At 36.6% G+C, this 22,584-nt stretch overlaps 1 pseudogene; it reads left to right on the forward strand.

Moving 5' to 3' along the window:
• The window catches only part of LOC109040490 (cytoplasmic FMR1-interacting protein-like), a 41,560-nt pseudogene that overhangs the window by 15,787 nt on the left and 3,189 nt on the right, over nucleotides 1–22,584 (forward strand).

Consider the following 22,584-nt stretch of genomic DNA (forward strand, 5'->3'; position numbering starts at 1 on the left):
ACATGTAGGTGCATCAACTGTTACCTTTGAAACAGGCACGGATTTCTGAAGCTACTTCCTACAGTTATCACAAATTTGCTGTCCAGGAACGCACTGATTGGAACCAAGTATGTTGTGGCTTGAGACCTGTAGACAATGTAAAACTTCACACCAGTCAAGACCTGTTGAGAAAAATGTTGGCGGCATGCACACAATAAAATGTTAGCGGAGATTTGCCATTAAAACAGAGTTTTTTCTACTTTTTCATGGCGTGTTTGCTACGATGAGTGATTAAGTGTGGATGGTAAGAAAAGTCAAGGATTCCTTGAGCAAAATTAGTGGAAACTGAAAGAATTTAGGTTAATTTTGGATGAGATGCTAAGCTTCCATAGGATTTGTCGGGAAACAGCTGCAAAAACTTGCTTTTTTTTAGCTTTTTCATGCATTTTTTGCTTCAAAGGGCGATTTGACAGAGAATAAATGAAATACCCAGGATTTTTATTTCAGATACTGTCAGAGCACATCTTAACGACGATTTTTACTAAAAAAATAATTAAAATATGTTGTTAGCTCACATAGTTGTGCTCATTTTAAGGGATCAAGGTACTACAGCCAAAAATCAGGGCAAGAAAGGTCTATATTTAACTCGTTCTGTGCTCCCGGGTATGTAAGGTTCAAGTGGACATTTTTCCCTTCAAATACATGCTATCATGCACCAGTGTGCCAAATTTCAGCTTAAAATCTTTAAAACTAAAAAAATTATGAGGCTTTTTCGAAGGCAAAGTACTGCCGTTTTTGAAATCTGGAGAGTGCATTGTTACGAAAGGCGATAAAACTTCAATAATTTTTTTTCTCAAAAAGTATTCGACATGTGGAGCTAAAAATTTTTACTTTCTCTTAGATTGATCTATAGATTAAGTAAAAAAAATATAACAAAATCTGAGTCGGTGGGTGCCATTTTCCCATTTCTTTGATTGAATTGACATGGAATGACCCTGTTCTTTTCATTTTTACATTGCAGTATTTTGGTTCCTGTTTGAGAAACATGTGCTGATTGGCCATGAGGGGTTGAGCCGTCAACGGATCCTGCGCTAAAAGGAAAGAAAGATCCTGATTCTGACTTTAGTATCAAAGTGCCTTGAAGGAATGTCGGTAGGTAACTCAATTATGTACCATTTTGAATAGGATGAACAAAATCTGAAGTTCATTTAATTTTAGCCTGTCCTCAATTAACTCTATGTAATAGAACTGGAGTACTTCAATAAGTGACACGAACATCCATTAAAGTAAGAAATCTCTTAAAATTATCGTTGAAACATTTGTTAAATTCTAGACTCTTTAAGGATTCTGTGTTAATGGTGTTTATTACTGTTTCAAGATGTTCGGTGTGTGACTGTTCTAACCATGTTGCACAATAAATGGAAATAGCTTCTTGTTGAAATACACGAAAAAGTTAGAGGGAATAGAGAAATTACAATGAAACCACTGAGGTTTTTTTTTACGATATTGTAGTATTGATTAGTGCCTGATCGTTAATAGTGAGCCGCAAACTTCCTGTTTTCTTTTGTAAACTGTCAACTTATCACTCAGAGCGGTTGAAAAGCTCTATAGGCATTTCCAGTTAATTATTGACTTGATTTTTTTGTTCCCATTTTATGAAAATATTTAAAATTGTATTCTTTTTCTCAGGCCCATCCTCAACCCAGCTTTACATGGTGCGCACAATGTTGGAGTCGTTAATCGCTGATAAGTTAGGTGGGAAAAGGACTTTGAGGAAAGATATCGATGGCCAGTATCAGATGCAAATAGACCAATTCCACAAAACCTCGTACTATTGGAATTATCTGCTTGGTTTTAGTGGTGAGAACATTTCTTTTAAAGTTTATTCAGGTCATTTTAAGCATACCAAACTCAAAAAAAAAAAATAATAATAATAATATCCAGAAAACGGATTAAATGGAATTCAGCAGAAATTTTTCACTGGTGAAAAAGGTTTTTTATGAATGTTCCACAAATCCTCAAAAGAGTTTCATTGCCAAAAATTTGATACTTTTCGTTCCCTTGATGTGCAAAATGAATTTTTGTAAACCTTGGAGTTGGTCTTTTTCCAAATATTTGAAATTTTTGTCTTATTTTTCAGAATAAAAGTATGAAGCAAAAAAAGATGTGGTTGACCTTCTAAATCACTTTTCTGCATTCAGTGGAAACTTCAGTTTTTTCTGAGTTCAGCAGTTTTCAAAGCAAGACACTGAATAATTGTAACCAAGTGACCCACTTGCAGTCTTTTTCATTTTAATCCTATCCTTTTTTAGCGCACACCAAATCCTACAAAGTGAGTGGATCCACTACGATACCAGCATTAATGCACTTTCTTTCTACAGAACTACTTTTTGTTTAATTTCAGAGTCCTTACAACAATGCTGTAACAATGCAAGTAACTTCATATTTATCTCTCGGTCATCTGCTCTCAAATACCTATGGTTATAATATTTTTCTTATTCAAACCAAAAGAGCATCATGTAAGTAACAGGGTCATTCCATGTCAATGCAAAGAAGAATATTTTCGACTATTTTTGATCTTCATAAAATTTCGCCTACTTGATAATCTTGCCTAGAAACTACCGAGAACAAATTTGTAGGCCCCTATGTCTACAGGGACCGGAGATACAGGGCGGTCAAATTTCACCAAAAATTTAGAATTTTCAGACTTTGCCAACTTTAAAATTCAATAACTCCGGTTCTATTGCAGCTACAGAGCTCAATCTTAGCTTGTTTGAAAGCTCTTGACGAGCTCTTTAAGTTGATGTACAACATAATATATGTTCTTTGGACAAAAAATCAAAGTGCTCCCTTGCTCCTCGTTTTTGATGAAGGGGGGAATGTATCCCCCGATTTTTTTAAACTTTGCACCCAATAAGAAGAGTGTACAGAGAGAATTTTGTCAAAATTTCATGTTGGAACAGCCATGGGATTTATTTATTTTTCAATTTTTTCATCATTTTATTATTTGTTTTTTGTGATTTTTGAGCGGCCCAAAATGAATAATTCGGACTTTATGGTCTCTGTTGAAATAAAATTAGAATATTTCAAATTTACTTACATTAGTGAGGCCAAAGAATACGAAACTTTGGTTCCACCCGGTGGAGGACAGAGGGGCAGTCCACGGGGTGGGGGATGTTGCTCTTAAGCATAGTTAAGGTTTGTAGTTCGCCCTCCGTAGGTCTTAAGTCTTGCTCGGAGAGGGTGGAGGATAGTTACGACTTTAGAAATTCAAGTGAAAGCATGCTGGAAAGAGAGGCCCAAACGGGGAGTCAGAGCTTCTGGCTTGTATATCCAATGCCTGAAAACTCTATATGTGCTGATACCTACAAATTTTAGATTGCTTGAACCACAACACAATTTCAGTGCATTTATTTATTCAAGAAATGATACATTTCTTCCGCTCAAAATTTTCCAATATTTTAAAAATATTATGCTTCTCAGATGGAGCAGCCCCTCAGTACAAAAACAGAAAATATTACATTAATCTTAGTAACCATGCAGAAGATTTTGGTATCTTCGCAGAGTAGCATTTTTTTGCCACCTCTCACAGCAAAGGAGCATGTGATGGAGTCGGAGGGAGTGTGAAAAGATCGGCCAGCCGTGCAAGCATTCAATGTTTTTATTGTAATCAGATAATGACACCTCGGCAATTATTTGACTGGTGTCAGAGCAATTCAAGCAACATAAACGTCCACTGCAGTCGAATATGTAACTGAGCTAGAAAAATGGAATGAAAGATTCAGCATCTGTCAAACTATAACAGGGACTCAAAAACTTCATGGTTTCATACCGTTGCCAACATCAAATATAGTTCTAAGGGCAAAATTTTTTTCTGAGTCTGAAAGTAGTTTAAAAGTTTCGGTCATAGGAAAGAAAAACCTTTGTGAGGATCTTCTCTTAAAATTAGACGATGTTCAAGGTTTTGTAGTCTCCTGCTACGACAAGAAGTGGTGGCTTGCTTGTGACCTCCAAACATATTTAACAGCAGAGGAGGTGGAATTAACCTTTTTACGTCCTCCTGGACCCAACTGATCATATGTACTGCTACCCACAGAAGGCAGATGTGTTAACCATCGCATTAGGTTATACACTCGTTTGTGTGGATCCTGTCATGCCCATTGGAAGAACCTATTCATGGACCCAAGCCGAAATGGAAGAGGCATTAAGCCCCTCAAAGAAAAAGCTGAAATGGAAATTCCTCACAGGTTGAAATCTACACTATTTCAGCAAGTCTTTGCACGTATGATCATGGTATGAAGTAACTAAATTTTTAACATATTCAGAAATAATAGATATATAAATCTGACTCTTAAAATTCATCTTCCACATATTTTATTGTAGTGATTAATTCAGAATAACTAGATGAATGTACAAATAATTAATATTTTTCCAGAGGTTTCCGTTCAATTTCACTTCAGGGCTTGTCATTTTAGTTTCTAATAATGTTCTATTAATATAAGCTTCATGAGCATGTTTTCTCTCATCCTGCAATTCATTTATAGGTATCCCTGTCTAGTTTGGAAAGGAGAAGTTTCATCAGTTGGAGAAAATTTGAAATATTCTAATTTTATTTCAACAGAGACCATTAAGTCCGAATTATTCATTTTGGGCCGCTCAAAATGCCCAAAAAACGAGTGTTAAATTGATGAAAAAATTGAAGAAAAATGAAGATCTCATGGCTGTCCCAACATGAAATTCTGACCAAAATACTCTCTGTACACTTTTGTATTGGGTGCAAAGTTTAAAAAAATCGGGGGATACATTTCCCCCTTTTTCAAAAACAGGGGGCGAGGGAGGCATTTTTATTTTTTGTCGGAAGTACATGTATCATGTTGTACATCAACTTAAAGCGCTCATCAAGAGCTTTCAAACAAGCTAAGATTCAGCTCTGTAGCGGCAATAGAACCGGAGTAATTGAATTTTAAAGTTGGCAAAGTCTGAAAATTCCAAATTTTTGGTGAAATTTGACCACCCTGTATCTACGGTCTCTGTCAACATAGGGGCCTAAAAATGTATTCTTGGTAGTTTCTAAGCATGGTTATCAAGTAGGCGAAATATCATGAAGATCAAAATAGTCGAAAATATTCTTTGTTGAATTGACATGGAATGACCCAACATCAAAATCATGTTCAGAAATGTCCAGATTAGAAACTTAGCTTTTGCATGCCTTTGACCAATTTTAATGTCAACCTCTTTTTCGTGTAACATTTTGTCTTTGGATTTCAGAAATGCGCAGTGCGACATCAACACAATGAAGAGTGCATCTCATCACAATGGAAAACCGCATTCAGGTGAATATCGCTCTTGGGCGTCTCTATTTTTTCTCACCAAGTCGTCCATTATTCCTGGAAACAAGAATTAGTGCTGAACTTACATTTTATCCCAGATAATTTTGAAAGATTTTTGTGAAAACCAGGAGTCTTCATTTGTCTGTGAAATTCTCAGAATAACATTCTAAAACATAAAATGAATTGAAATTTTCTGGACCACGGTGCATCCAAAATTTTTGACAAGTTTCATGTGATAGTTTGATTGCTGAAAAAGCTTGAAAAAGCTTTCTGTAAAAGTGGTAATGACAATAGGTTTTCGTTCAAGAACTCTGAAGATTTTCCATTTTGATCAACTTGAAATGCACCTTTGTCGTCAATTTTTTCTTTCTTTGGGTTCTATCGTTACTTGATGAAGTTATAGCAAAAACTGAAATCGGTTTAAAGTAAGTTAAAGCCAGTCTTAGATAAAAATGCTGTTTTTAAGCCCCAGCAAGTGTTCTATCTATCCCCAAAACTTAAAAGGTGTCTAGCAACCAGGAGAACTGGGAAATCCAGGAAAAAACCAGGAATGAGAATGACCCGGGGAAAAACCGGGAAAAAATGAGGAATTATGCCTTTAAAAAATCGGCGAAAAACCTGGGAATTAGGAAGTTAGAAATAACCAGACACCCTCCATCAGAGCTGATTTTGTCGCTCAAATGGTGGGGAATTTCAATTTTTTTATTGTTTAAATTTCGGGGGAATGGTCAATGTTTTCATGTGGTTAGTAAAACAGGGCTCAAGTGTGGAAATCGGAGTCCACACAGAATGAAAAAAGGACATTTTTGTCCAGAACGTGATCTAATACTGCTTTTTTATTGAGTGCAACACATTTCTATCCATGCATCACTTGAGTGATTCTTCTCAAAATCCGAAAAATAATTTTTTACTTTTTTGTTCACAGTTTCCTATTGAAATGTCAATGCCGTGGACTTTGACTGATCTTATTCAACGTACCAAAGAGCCTTCAATGATGGAGTAAGTAGGAAATGCTCCCTTTCACAGTTAATTTCTTTTCATATTCATCCATTTTTCTGAAATAGCTGATGTGATTGCTATCAGTCAAATTTGTAACGAGATACTTTTCGAAGTGTAATGAAAGTGTTTTCACCTCTCTGTTGTTTTACTTTTCTCGAAATTGTAACAAACGAGTTTCGTAATATTGGCAGTAAAATTTTATTCCGCTCAAGTACTTTGATTTTGAGAGTTGGAGGAAAGTTGTAAGTTGTAAACTTAAATTACCACCCCAGTTGGTGTCACAGTGACACTTTTTCTGAGGGAAGGCAAGGAGAAAGGATTTATGGAAAACCTAAGTATTATTTCATGCTGCATGCTTTGCATCTATCATTTAAGGAATATTTGAACTTGGAAGCATCTTTCAAAGTCTATCTTTAAATGAAGTCCATAGTACTGTTTCTAATTTGTGACAAGATATATTCATCAAAATTGTTGGGCAATTGAAAACAGCAATTCTGAGCTTATTTCAAGGATTTGTAGGTTTTTTTCATGAACATTCGCCAAAAATTAGTCGCCTTCCACACAACACGGATAGGAATGTTTTCCGATTGTGTTTTTTCAGTATTTTTTATTGACATCTTATTTTTTCACAGGAATACCATCGCATGAATTTGTCTGAAATTTCCAGTGACCTTTTTTTACACTCAAGAGAGGAGACACTAATATTTTCAGACACATTAGTGCGAAAATTCTCAGTTCATGGAAAACTAAAATGTTCGTAGAAGTTATGTTCCCTAGGGCTGTAGATCTTCGATTGATCTAAAGACAAGACTTTTCTAAGACTCTTTGGTTTTGCCAACATAATACTTGTAATGGCTTAAATTTGAAGTTAAATCTGCAAGGGTAGCAGTCAAAGAACCCTACTTTTTATGTTCGCAAGAGCTTCGTAGGAAGTAGGGTTGTTTCAAAATTATAATTCATTATTGCTTTATGAATTAATTTTTGTACCTCTCCTTTTCAGGTACGTCTTATACCCATTAGATCTCTACAATGACAGTGCTAATTATGCCTGAATGTCTTCCGTTAACAGTTTTTATACGATGAAGTCAATCCATGCTTTGATCAGTTTGGACAAACTTAGTGAGCAGATATTTGCTCATTATAAGCAACTCGCAGCAAGGTATTATTTGTTTATTAGCCGGTTTATATGTATATTTTTTTTTTTTATTTCCCCGCTTCCGTATTTTACATTTTTCTTTTTCATTTTATTGATTGTTTTTTTCGATGAAGTTTCCTAAAAAACTAATCCTCAGTTGGCGCTCGGTAATTATTTGGCTATGTATTGACAATGTATAGTTAATTTCCTCTTCTCCTTTCCTGTTGGTTTACTGGCTTATATTCCAGATGTGGAACCTACAGCCATCTATAGACAAGATTATAGTTAATTTCTTGTTGTGAAACTTTTTTAAGTCCAATATTCTTCTCCCTATAAAATTTTAACCTGCTTAAACTAGCGAGTTTTAATTACAGAATATAATCAATTCTTTCTTTCCTTTCAATAATTTTTTTGTTCATGTAACATTAGGGTGCGGCTTATTTCAGTCATGTAGGAAAATGGACGATATCCAGGAGGCAATCGGCTCTATCTATGGAAATAATAGACCGTGTAAAATTTTAGCCAATTTGAAGCTTCTTTAGATAATGCAGGGTGTCTACCAGTCCCAAAAGTCCCGAAAAAGTACGCATTTTTTAAGGTCGGTCCGTCAATACATTGAAAGTATGTGAATCTCGCGGAAGGTCTGTAATTTTTTGCATTTTGGGCTGTGCGTTCAGTTCGATCGCCTGTTAGTTATGCAACCCTCTGTGCGTTGTCTGTCAGGCGTATTAGTACAATGTCAGCCTGTAAGAGCTCGGTTGTTGTAGAGGAGCGGAACAAGGCCTTTCCCTCAATTTGACGGAAACAGCCAAAAAGGCCACAGGAATAGCCGAAGTAAAGCCCGCGGCAGTGCCAAAATGGAAGAATTGCGAAACGTCGCAAAAGGTACTTTAAAAGTACTTAATTCCTCCCCAAGGCGAGGTACTTAAATTTTTCGTTAAGTACCTAAAAAGTACTTAAAAAGAACTTATTTTATTTTTGTGGACCTCAGTAGACACCCTGTAATGCTCAAAGGGATCAAAACTGAGAGCAAAATCACATTGGTTTAATGTATTATCTGTCCTGCTCGACAAAATCTCTGCGATTTAATCAAAGAATTGAGAAATGTGTCCCAGACAGCAGGCAAGAATGCAGTTTTCCAATCTTGAATTGGAATGAATCCATTCATGTTTATATCAGCCTGTTGATTGAATCAATACATGCTACAGACACTGAAGTTCAGGAATTCTCGGAATATATTGCGATCCTTGAGAAACAATTGATTCCAGAGATAGTCAGCCTCAGTGGTGCAGTGGTCAAGGCAGTTCACTGCCAACACTGAGGTCCCGGGTTAAATTCCCGGAGGTGACCAAATATCAGTCATCGTGACCGTGGATGACTATGCCACTCCAATACCGTAACCCTTTGAGGTAACAGGGTACGAGAGGGACATAGTCACCCAGTAAGTAATCCGTCTGCACTGTTCAACTGGGTTGTGAAAAAATCGGCGATCACTCATAGTGTGCACAACTGCCAGCGCTACCTATCAGTGTAGATTGCAACAACACTGTCCAACTTGGTGGAGGCATGGCCGTGCTCCGAAAGTCCGTGCTCAGCAGTGTCTGCCACAGTCTTTGATAAGACCTATCATCGGCTATCAGACAGCCGCTTAGCCTTGCAGGAATATAGAGGTGCGGGAATGTAGAGGTTACCCAATGCGTCAATAGTACGAAGTTATGGAGCACGGTCCAATTTCGGGGTGCTTGACAGCAGTAGCTAGTTGCCTTTGGCCCCTTGAGGGCGTTTCGCCAGTAAGCGTGGCCTTACTCACTTACCTACTTACTTACTTCCTTTGATTCCAGAGATAAGATCTGGCTTTTCCCCCCAATGCTAAGATGATTTTAGAATCAGCAGCATAAAATCAATTAATATTTTGGTTTTTGAAGATTGAAAGAATATTAAATCTCAAAAATTGAGTCTTGGCTGTGGATGCTCTCAAAATCTGTACAAAAATTAGACGCAAATCGTTTGATTCTAGTTGCTATCCAATTATAAACGTTCGCCAGTTCAAAGAATCAGCCCTTATTTTGAATTGTCTTTATCTGACAGATTTTTAGTCAATCATGATTGAAAATGTTTTAAAAATTGAAATACACTCTCTAATTTTTCATATCCGAGCTGAGTTTGAAAAATTGTGTGTTCATTTTGTTTCACATGAAATTTTCGATGGGGGAACAATGTGGTAAGGTGTTAAACTTCTAATTGTGTAAAATTATCTTTTTCTGCTTTTTTTTTAAAAAAAAAAATTTACCACATCATTTAATTTATGTCCTTTTTTTAATTGCAGGAATTAGATGGTTTATTACAAGTGAACAGGCTGTGTCATAAACTTTTCAGCAAGCATTTGACGCTGGACAAATACGACGTCATGTTCCGAGAGGCTAATCACAGCGTTGTAGCTCCCTATGGCAGGATTACCTTACACGTTTTTTGGGAGCCTCTTATGACTTTTTACCAAATTATTGCTACAATGCGGCAACTAACAGGTATGTGCTAACTCTGCCATGACAAAGCCTCCGATCTACGGGGTGATAAGTAAGGACAAAAAGTTACTGAAAACTTGGAAAAGTCGGGGAATTTTGCAGCAGAACATTTATTCCTTTTCCTTTAACTGAAAAATGTCATTGGTTTTTCCTGCTTTCACATATTCTTTTGACAAAAGTCAGACATTTTGCCTTTTAGTACTGAAATTTTAGATCTTAGGGATTGTGATCAATCAAAGCTTTCTGTAAAAAAAAAAGGAAAAAAATACAAACAAACACCAGGGAGAAAATTGTTGTCGCCTTATTTCCTTCATTAAAAAACGATTATATCAGAATAATTGATAATATTTTATTAGTCAATTTTGTTCGCAATTTAATCAAAATATCCGAAAATTTCTAGGAAAGTAATGCATAACTTTCCTCCAAAATTTATGTTTTAGCTAGGGAAATTTTGCAATTCTCAAATAATCTTATAGCAGAATACTTAATTTTTTTGTACTTTCTAGCAACCCAAATCTATATTCTGTGTTAAATTTTCACAATATTTTAAAATGTATGCGTTAAGTCAGTATTGAATAATTTTATATTCAAGGTGTGTTAGGAGGGCCCATCAAAGAGATATATGGTCATTCCATGTCAAATCAAACCAATATTTGACCCGACCTCTTCAGAATTTGATGAAAATTGGTACACTTACTCTACTTATTGAGCTGATTCCAAATAGTTGCTTTTTTAATTTTTTTGTCCATTAGTTGAACTTTTACTGAGCTTTAAAGATTGAGTAAAATAACTGAGGTTATCCCCTTCAATTGCCTGTGTTTTTGGAGCCGTTTATTCGATCTGAACCGTTCTGATGCCGATTAAAAGCTCTTGAATTCAACTTCGGAATTTTTTTTAATAAACTTCTAGTTGAAGACCTTAGATGACAAGATCCAGACTTTTGACTCTTAAATTGAAGTATCTCCAAAAGTATCTCGATCACTCGTTCCCAGCGCCTCGACAGATTCTCGGAACGCCATGGGTTGGAGCTGCTTCCATCACCAATTGAATCAGCTATTACAGAAAGGGCACAATCGACATTTTTTTCGAAATTGAGTTTTTTGCGGTTTTCGCATTAGTGTATGTAGACACATCCTGTAGTGCAGACAGGGCACTATATTCGCATTTTTTATGTGTTTTTGACAGGGGTTAAGTTCTTCACGTAGAGCAGAAAGGGCACTGTTGCAGCATATAGTGCCGTTTCTGCAGTACATGCCCACTGGGTGCGCGCGCATCGGCAGCGGCAACTCGTCGTTTGTTTTGTTTTGATACGATTGAGAGGTTAGTTTTGCATTTCGAAATGACAGTGATCACGCTACACGCTTCACTCACGCTGAAAATGAAAGGAGTAAGAATTGATCCTTGAGTGTAGGAAGTGAGAGGAGCCCTTAACAGGTTGGATGAGGAAGTAGGTAGAAGATTACTACGCTATTGAATCAAAGGATACATTTTTTTTTTTTTTTTTTTTTTTTTTAATTTCTTGACTTGAAATAAGCCAGAAATATTTTTAAAATTTACATAGCTGTGGGCAAACCACATGGTGAAAGTTCGAAATCGCATACCATCAATTGCGACATTGCCAATTTTATTTCGTCTTCTTTTTTTTGTTCTTAAGTATTCTCTATTGAAATTTTGTGTAAATTTTCTTCACACCATCAAGATTGTTTTCTGAAAATTTCATGGGAAAATCTCTATTAGTTCTCTTTAAAAAAATAGTATAAAAAGAGAGCAGAAATTTTGAAACGTTGCAATGGAGATATACAATTTCCAACTTTCGCTATAGACATGCATCATTGCCATACATTTGAGATGAAAAACAAGGGCTAAAATAATTTTCTGGCTTCATTCTATCACTCTTTATGGCTCCTTCCCCCATGTATTACAGAAAGGGCACTAATGCTCTTCCTTCAAGTGTCATTATTTACAACCCAGAAAGAGTATCATGTAAAATTTTTTTATGGAAATTGTCAGTCTACTTGGGGGACAAAAGAAAACCTCGAAAATTTTTTTTCTAAAAGCTTATAGTTTACTCAAATCAGTTTTTTGCATTTTCTGAACAGTTAACATTTCTGCAATATGTGATTCAATTGCACTAGCGCACCGGAAAAAAATGCAGCTTTTTCGGCCATATCTTTAACTCCACCAAGTCTCCACTTAGATTTTTGGCAAGTGTGTAGATACAGGTATGACCGACCTTTGGAAAAAAAATCGTAGTACTCTATGCGCCCCTTTTTGAGATACTTCAATTTTAGACCTTAAAATGTTTATAAAAAAAAATTTCGAAGTTGAATTCAAATTTGGTGTACATACATGGGAAAACCTTCCAAGAGCTTTTAATCGGCATTAGAACGGTTCAGATCGAATAAACGGCTCCAAAAATACAGGCAATGGGGTTGTTGCATGGGTGGGGGATTTTAGAAAAAAAAATATATTCCGCTAGATTTTTTAGCGAGAAAAACACTGGTGCCGTCCAAAAAATTCTAAATTGAGTCCTAAAGCTCGATAAAGCTGGCTAAAGTTCGATAGAATCGGACGTGAAAATGACGGATTCGTATTGGCTGCTGCAAAGTGACGTCACTACGCATGGGAGCCCGGCAACGCCGCCATTACCCGTATCTTGACTGTGTGTTTATCTTGTGGAGGTGTGCTGGTTTACCGTCTTTAAAGTGCTCGTTTTTTTTATTAATCTCTCCCAATTTCACTGTGGAAACACGCCTTAAGGTGTTCTCAACGGTTTTCGGAAAGCAGACGAAAGAAATCTGCCGAAAGTAGATCCGGAAATGCTCAAGGAGTTTTACCAAAGTTCAAGGTTCCTGATACCCGGTGTGCGGAATGTGAAAGGAGAAAGGTAGGTCCTCAAAACCTTTTAATCTTTACTTAAGAAGTATTTATGTGTAAAAGTGTTCCTCACTCCAGCTTTGGTCAATCATGATAGCCAAACTCCAATTTAGCTGTGATTCTGATGTATATCTCGCCTTGTCTCAGTGGGTTTTCCCCGTATTAACCGTACCTACCATGCAATGAAAATCCAGCTGACAAGTATGGTTTGTTTCCATCGTTACCATACCGAGGATACTAGTAAAGTCTCTCATGGAGTGACACTTTCATCTAATTTGATTCTCTTTCAATCTGTGCCTTATCGTCCCTGCTATGGTTATCTCATTCACGATCTGCTGAGGCGAGCATTACGTCTGATGAAAATGTATCAGGCATCAAAGGATCTTATCAGCAAACATCAAACAGACCATCTTACTTAAATTCACTACTGCATATAAGTTTAACATTCTGTTGTCAAGAAATGCAGAGTTTCTGCCAGTACTTTTCTCTGTGTTTTAGATGAATCTAACCTGTAATTCGATGGATAGGCTGGGTAAAGCCCCTGACTTAAGTCGGAATATCAGCTGTATCTGCTTTCATTGGATTTCCCTAAAGTCTAATTCCTTCGCATGCCATCTAACCTAAATTTTTAAGTGGCCAGGCAAGGAAGCTTTTTAATCATTTGCAAGGGAGCATGAGTGTCTGTTAAGGAATGATGAAGCTTTCTCATTCTGAGTTGAGAGCCTCCTATTGAAGCATCAGCAATTCAATCTTTCACTGTATAGTTCTGAGAGGGCTGGCAACAGCAACAACGATTCCATTTTCACCTTCCATTTGCAATGTGGAACCTCAAATAAATCTTGAACCCCTTATTTTCCAGGGAGGTTCATGATTATGGACAGCCTCGCTTATCGCAAACGCAGGACCTTTAAATTCTCTCACAAGATTATTATTAGTACTGTTATCTCTGAATTAACTTGAAATATGCTTAGCATTTACTAAAATATTTTGTGTTCAACAATGGCATATCCGTTTTACAACTTCCCTTTTTTTTATGTTTCAGAGCAACAAAGCCAGATTATGCTGACGTGGCCCTAGGATATTGCCAAGTAAAGCGAGAGGGCAACATTGGTACGGTGCGGGCTGAAATCTCACCTGAGTAGAGTGTTAATACCTAGCAAAAATTACCATGTTACTTGTGATATAGACGAAGGAAAAGAAGAGATCATTGAAGCATACTGTGAGGATTGTGTTGCAAGTGCTGGTAAGTTGAATTTTTTCTGATACAACATTGCTTTGCAAAATTTGGAGGAACAGATCCATGCAGGGTTAATTAGTATCTCAGCTATTTGATTTCTTCTCTTGCTAACCAGTTGATGCTGGAATAAGGTTCAGGATGAGACCTGACCAGTCGTGAGTTTGATGTTAGGGGCTAGGCTTTTTGTAAAGTGATCAGTTAACATTTCACATGCCTCTGAAGCCCTCCTGCAGCTTTCCGTTTGCTCTCCTACCCTCATGGCAGGGCATTCTCGGGCTTCCCCCCCCCCCCCCAATTTTTTATGTGTGACCTGTAATACCGGAAAGTATTTGAGTAGTTTCAAATTTTGTTTATTTTCCCTTCCTTACATAATGAACCACATTAAAACTATTGATCAATTCTGGGCTTGATTTGTACTGTTTCCTCTGATCGTAACACTTATTACGCAAGCTACAGTCTTGAGTTGTTGGTTCCTTTCATTTAATGAATGCTCTATTTTCTTGTTTTCACAGGAGGTTGTAAACACATAATTTGCTTTGTGTCTTGGCTGCACCGGAAAAGCTCGGAGGATTCGGTCACCTCCAAACCATGTGTATGGAAACGGCCAAAGCTGTCCAATGTAAGCAGCGCCTATTATAAACTTTCAGACTTGGTGCCACAGCTAAAACCGTCAAAGCCGGTAACAGAAGAAACTTTAAATAATTTTAAAGCTTATGTAGGTGCAGGTCTCGAAGTCAGTGGAAGCTTCAGTGGAATCTTAACCCACCACCTTTCCAGTCAAGCTAAAGCCAAACCCCCTATTTCCATGCTGCTATTTCAATGCTGCTTCTAAACTTTGGGAACTATCGAATTGTTCCACCCCTGACGACTGCACCACCAAAAGCATTCTAGGAGCAGTAGGAATTAACAATACCGAAGCCATGAAGTATGGAAGGGATATGGAGGCGAAAGTCATTGGTGTACTTGCGAAAGAGAGAGGCAGGATGCCAAAGAAATGTGGTCTCTTGTTAGATTCTTCCCTTCCGCAGTATGGTGCTTCCCCAGATGGGTTATTAGACGAATACATAATTGAAATTAAGTGCCCGACAACGGAAAAGACATTTAAGACCTATTTAATGAGGACATCAGTGCCCCCTCCAACAAGTGCAATGCACAAATTCATTTGCAAATGAAATTTGCCGAGAAGCAAAAAGGTCTGTTCTGCGTTGCAGACTGGAACTTCAGGCATACTAAAAAAATAACAACACTAGTTGCTGATAGAGAAAATGCCTTTCTTGACCCCATTATCGATAGATCGAGTAACTTCTGGGATCAAAATATTTACCATGTAGTTTATAATGCCGTATGCCTTTTCCTGACAGAAAATCAATGCCATTCAAACATGTAAAATCTCTGATATCTCTTTCAAATGTAATACAAAAGATTACCCAATTCTGCTGTACATATTTGATTACACATTTGCTTGTATTTTGTAATTGTGTAAAAATTGTATATGATTTAAATTGAGAAGTTAAATAAGAACCTGTAATAAAAATGTCCACCTATTTTATTCTTAATCTCAAAATTTAATACTGCTGCATGTACCATGCAAAGAGTTAGGTATAGACAAACCATAAGTTAATAATCTCCTAAGTAGTTCAGTAATTTTTTCAATTTCAATTTTTAGTCTCTCCATCAATTATGATTGTGACTCTTTGCTGTTACCTTATTCTGCTGTACATATTTGATTGTACATTTGATTGTATAGTATATTTTGTAATTGTGTAAAAGTTGTACATGGTTTAAATTGAGAATTGAAATAAAAAGCTGTAATTAAAATGTCTACCGATTTTATTCTAACTATAAATTAATAATCTCCTAAGGAGCTCATTAATTTTTTCAATTTCATTTTTTGTTTCCCCATGAATTAGGCTTGGGATTCCTCTCCATACTTACATATGTTTGAGATCTATGTACTTAGTATCATGCCTTGTAATTGCATTCAGAACGAGCAAATTTTAAAATTTGCCTTCATTTCCTGAGAAAAGCTATGCAAGATAAATCACAACCTAAGTCTTCACTTAATTTTACTCAAAAGCACTTTTAAAATTTCAAAATTTCAGTTCTTGCAAACTCTAAGTTATGATCAGCTTTTATTGACTTTCATACTGGAGAGAGAAAAAGTTAGTCCAAGTGACAGCATTTTTTACAAGCTTCTGATTCTTTGTATCAGCACCCTCAACCTTCTTAAGCAGTTATGAGTTGGAATATTAACTGATGGGAAATTTGATTAGGAAACATTTCTCATTTTAATTTCCAGTGTTCATATTAAAAATGTGTTACAGTACACTTGAAATGTGTAACTAGCTGTAATGCGGAAAAAATTTCTGGTGCCATTGCTACTTCTATTCACGAATGTTGAAGAAAAAGTTTTGAGATTTAGTGAGAGTTTTTCTCCTTGCCCTGGCATAAATGCATTACTTGTGGGTTTAGATGATCCTCAGAAAAGTCAGCATTCAATAAGGAAACATATGAGTTCCATTTAACTCAATATGAGACACATTAGCAGACTCCTGGACTTGAAGCTCTTACTGTGCAAAACTGACCTCACTGATAGACTGATTCAAAGTAGCGAGGTACATTTAATTAAGACGGACTGAAATTTAATATTTCTTGATTTTTTGCCCCCACCTCTTTTGTTGCGCAACATTCTCTTACTTCTTTTCTTCAGAAACCCAGGAAACTAAGTACTTGTGCTGTAAAAAAAATTTAATTAAGAAATAATAGTTATGAAAAACAATCTTGAGGGCATGCCACGTGAAGAAAAATTTTTAATGACTTTTACCTGACATGATTTGTTAACAAATCCGGGATTGCCAGGTGAGAGGTTTGTTAAAAATGAGCTACTGGACAGTCGCACATCTTGATGTGAGCTAAGGGAAGCAGGTGAAGTTGCGACTTCAGGAGAACGTATCTCGAAAGATGTCAGTGTACTTTCTCCCACCCCTCCTCCTCTAGTTGGAGTGGTTATGGCTTTCAGTTTGCTTCTTCCTGCTGGAGCTCGTGAAACAAGTGAATTTGCCACTGTTAAGTCAGAAGACATTATTTCAGGAGCTATCAGTGCATTTCCTTCCAACTCTTTTTCTGCTGTTGCATCAACATTAAACGAGATCTCCCGCAATGTAGCAATCTTTTGGCATTTTGCAAAAGCTAGTCTTGGTTCTGTAGTATGGGCCTGCTTCCTCGTTAGTTAACAGTCAAATATGCGAGGAAGAACTCCTGTAACTAGTCTTAGGCGGAAAGTTCCTTTGCCTGGGATATCATATCTGGTCCTATCTACCACATCCTTTTCAAGCTGTAAACAAAGAAAATGAGAGGCAATCAAAATCTGAGAAAGGGAATTAATTCTGTAAGATCATAATAATAATAAAAGATCCTCTCTCACTTATAATCAGCAACGTACCGTTACTGAAGATGGGCTGAAGCTGAAAACATGCCTGCAATTTTTAAACATTGGCGTCCATAAGGTCCTTCTATTATTCTCAATCAGGTTAGCTTTGGAAGTTGGTCTTAGAGGATTGGCTCTTTCTTATCATGCCGACATCATATTGCTGTTAACTTGGAAAACTCTGCATTTCAGAATTCGAAAAACATTTAATTTCAGTTCAGAAGTAGTCAGCATGATATTCTTAAGTCAAATCAATGCAGGCTACATGCATAACATGGTCATTGACCCCAAGGTAATTCTTTTAAAACTAAATCAACTGACAATCAACTCCAGTCACTGACTAGGAGAGTGACGATTGACTAAAGGAGGAAGAAGTGAAAAAATTTACTTACTGTGAAATGGTCTTCGCAACAATAAAGATGGGAAGATTGAGAAACTTTATCTCGTTGAACGATACTGCACCATTTATCTCGAATTTTCTCCGTGGGAACTTTGAAGAATATCTTCTCGGGGGTTGATATTTTGGTATTCTGACACTTTGGAACGAAACAATAGGGGAGGCCATGTAGATGCTAAACACAGATTTCAAATAAAACAACTTGATAACGACTCGACGATGATTACTGATAACGCGTCAGTGAACATAAATAAGGCAGCCAGAGGTTATGTTTGTGAGATTGTAAACACTCAATCTACGAATGAGTTCACTCGAGCTCTGATTGTCTACGAATATCGGACGTTGCCGGAAGAGCCCGAGCAAGGCCAACTGCGACAGAGCGCCACCCCTACCTTGCCCCGACCGGCTCCCTCGAGACTACAGGGAAAAATCGATTTTTAACTCAATTTTCGTCCTAGAAATCGTCTTGGTGTGTAAAGAATTAAGTCCATTAGTAATTCACCTGCTCTTCATCTATCTATCCAGATAAAAAGATTGGGTCTGGTCTGAAAACTCGATTTTTCACGATTTTCTAAAAAACCTACATTGACACAAAGTTTAGATAGCAGAATCCTGTCACTCTGCGTAGTGATGTCACAGCCGAAGCGCGGGAAAATACCCGTTTCAAATCACTTTTGAGCTTTCTGAGCTTTTTCTCCATGTTCCCGTCGGCAGAAAAGTTTTAAAAAAATATCTCCATAATCAGAACACCTCCAAGTTTTAGAAACTGAATTAAAAAAAATTCATGCAACAACCCCATTAAAGGGGAAAACATTATTTTACTCGAACTTTAAAGCTCAATGAAAGTTCAACTAATGGACAATAAAATAAAAACAACTGTTTGGAATCAGCCCAACAAGTAGAGTGAGTGTACCAATTTTCATCAAATTCTGAAGAGGCCGGGTCAAATTTTGGTTTGGATTGACATGGAATGACCCTATAAGGTGTTAAATAGGGGTGGTGCCAAAAATGTGCAAATGATACAGTAGATGCCCCCTTCTTGAAAAATATGGAGAAACACTTTTTGATTTCAAATCATACTCAGTAGCTCCAGCTACTGTTGAAAATAGAAACTTATATTCTGTAGCCCTCTCGTTCTAGTTCCGAAAAATGTCTTGTCTTGTTCTTTTTCCGATTTCATTAACTTAAATTTAAATTATGATAATGTAAAAGGATTTTAGCCAAGGTGTTATGGTTATCACTGCTTTATCACTGCACCTTGGCTAAAATCATTTTACATTATCATAATACAAATGGTGTTACTAAGCATGAACGATTTCATAAATAAATTTAAATGTCTAAAGGTTTGTGAAATGCCGTAGAGTCACGTTTACCAACCCTGTGCATAGAGACAAGCCCCCACAAATGGGCCTCGCTTATCTCTGGGGCAACAATTGAATCTTGCTTACACAACAATTTATTATCAATATACAGGTAAGGAGACAGTCATCTTTTTCCAAATAACCATCATTAATTAATTTTGGCCCACACATGTAGGTACCTACAAAGGCCCCATTTGGCCCCAGACCAGTTCTTTTTGTAATAAAAAGAAAAATACTTGGGAAAAAGAACCTCCTTTTTACTATTCTTTAACTTGGCGTCAATTTTGCATCAGCGGTATTAGTGTATAATAAAAGCTTCATTATTAAGTGCCTTTTGTGCTGGAAAATTAAGTCCCGAAATTGTGAAAACTTTGTGCAGTAATGTCTCGTCTACTTAGCTTTTGAAGAGATTTTGGTTGCCCAGCAAAAAGCAACAATATTTTGAAAGCTAATTATAACAATTTTTACAGGGTGGCCACAGTTGAAGAATATAAAGAAATGTTAGGGAATTCTTAAAAGTCCGGAAAATGACGAATGTATTAGGGATAAATGTTGAACCACATTTATTTGCTTTTTACAATGGATTTGAAGTCTTGAACAACAAACTTTGCGTATAAACTATTTCAAATTAAGTCTTTTTAACCATTTTGCATTTCTTCAATTGTAATGAAATGTATCAGGAAAATGTCAGGAAAAGGAATTTTCTAAATTCTGTAGAAATCCTGTTTGTAGGATATTTACTAAAAACAAAAGCAACAATAAATGCGACTTGATCTGTGAGAAGGGACCTTATCCTCTGGGAGAATATTTTCTTTAATTTTTTGCAAACACTTAAACCGTGTTTTCCTACAGCCAAAAATTTTTTGTCTTGGGAATTCTGGACCAATATCTCCTTCAATTTTTTAGATTTCAGGGTCAAACCTGTGCTGAAATATCTGTATTTTCTTCCTCCGTGCATTTTTCAAATGTTAAGAATTTTCTAGCGGAAATGAAGGTCCCTAACTCAACCTCTGTTCGCACGGAGATTTTTCTCCTGCAGTTCTGACTTCTTGCTCTGAAACTGTGAAAAGAATGACATAGTTAGGTTTGAAGAATCCACGAATAAAAGGGAAGAAAACACAATCTTGCAAGTATTATAAATTGATTAAGCAAGTCCGCAACCACATATCTTGTTTGTGGTGTTTGAAAATCTCCCCTTCTATTTTATTATTTTAAAGGAGAACAAATGGACAACATTCTTGAAGTTTTCGGAGAATTTTCTTGACACTAAGAAGAAAAATCAAGGCAGTTTTTAAGAATTGCCATTGAATAGTTCTTCCTTTAAAAAGTTAAGCATGTCAAGAAGTCTGCGGCATCGCAAACCGAGATACGTGGTTGCAGACTTACACCGTTGAAATGTATTAAATTAAGACCAAAATGTCTTTATCTTACTGGATGAATTCCCTGTTTGTAACCTTTAATTTATGTTTCAATGTCATTATCATCCTTGCACTCAACTCTTATCCGCTTCTGTTGTAGATTTTGTCGGTCCTTGCCACATGTGCCATATGTGTAGATTATTAGGTTACCAAGGCATTGCAGTAGTGATGGAAGAGCTCCTCAAAATTGTCAAATTACTCATCCAAGGAAACCTCCTTCAGTTCGCAAAGACTTCGATGGAAGTAATGCCCAAAACATGTAAGCTTCCACGAATTGACTATGGATCTCCAGGTTTGTTCAAGTTGATCATCCTACTTTTTTAATCTGCTGATAGATTCTTCTTCTTCTTTTTAATTTGTTTTGTTCCCTATCCTACCTTGCTGAGGAAAAACGCCGTATAAACATTCGAGAGTTGCCAAATTTCCCTTGATAAATTGTTCATTTTTTATGAAAGTTATGAATATTTTCCCTTGGAATTTTTAGGACCTTTCGGTGTAATTGCGAGCATAATTATCTGATTAACTGGAAGGAAAATATTCACAAGTTTACCAGGAAATTCGAGTTTTATCGAAGGAAATATGGCAAGGCTTGAAGGTTCATACAGCGTTCTTCCTTAGTGCGGCAGTATGGAGACAAAAGTAGAGAGTGAACCAGTAATTTTTTTTTTTTTTTTTAAACTACTTCAAGTAGCCCACAAGGGCTAATCCTGCGCTTCAGTCCCGTCCCCCCTCCGTCCCTAACAACTAGTCCCAGGCAACCATTGTTTCAATCTGCCATCAAAAGAAAAGACGCTGTAACTCAATTCTAGAGTTTCACTTTTTTTCTGAGGAAATGTATTATTAAACAAACGCAAATGCATACATATTCTTCAGATTTTCAGTACGGCTTTGGCTCATCATTGAAAATACAAATCGAAGAAATGACATAGTGAGGATCAGTTTCCTCCAAATTGAACTTAATAGAAGGAAAAAGATCGCAAAATCTGAAGGTAGATGTAACATTTTTGCTTTGCTCGGCAGAAGGAGATCTGATATAAAGGACTAAAGTCACGTTTTTTCTCCTCAAATTTCACTCACTAAATGATGGATGCACTTGTCAGTTTGGAAAGTAAATTCTTGAGCCTAATATGAATGTTCACTAGGAAATAAATCTAAAGATTTTTTTTTTTTTTAGTTTGCAATTGTTTGGAAGATCAGTGTTTCTTTGTTTATTTAGTCATTACAGTGTCGAATAGCGTCATCTGAGTGTCACACATTTTCTTTTTTACAAATATGTAGCAGAGCAGAGAATGAAGAGGCAAGAAAAGTAATCTTTCTTAAGTACGGCATTCTTTCAAGTGTTTAAAATATTGTTTGTTTATCCTTGAAAAATCCATAACACGCCATAATTTTACTCATTTAAATTCCTTGAAAAGTTCTTGATTTTGGTTTTAATAAGCTATCGTGAGCTATGGTCGGTTAATCATTGTCATGTTATGATGAGTGAATAGTAATTAAAATGATCCCTCTCTTCTATTTTCCAGGGGTCCTTGGTTATTATCATGCTCAATTAAACTATATTGTGCAATACCCAGATGCCAGGACGGAACTGTTTCACAACTTCCGCGAGATAAGCAACACAATCCTATTTTGTCTGCTCATGGAGCAGGCACTTGTTCAAAACGTGCAATCTAGTCCATGCTGCCGCATTCCAGAACATCTTACCAAGGCTGTTTTGTAAAGGTAAAGATTCTCTCCATCTGAAGCTTGAAATGTCAGAAAAGTATTCGAAATATGAAACTTTAAACGGATAGTCCAAGATCCCCTCCAAAAAATTTCAAATTTTTAGGGGAGTCTTAAAAAGTTAGAGAATTTTTTCCAACTCTGAAAAGCAAGTGGATTTTGCTGGGGAATCTGGACATT

The sequence above is a fragment of the Bemisia tabaci genome, chromosome 7 (genome assembly GCF_918797505.1).
Source record: "Bemisia tabaci chromosome 7, PGI_BMITA_v3".
In the NCBI taxonomy this organism is placed as follows: Eukaryota; Metazoa; Arthropoda; class Insecta; order Hemiptera; family Aleyrodidae; genus Bemisia; species Bemisia tabaci.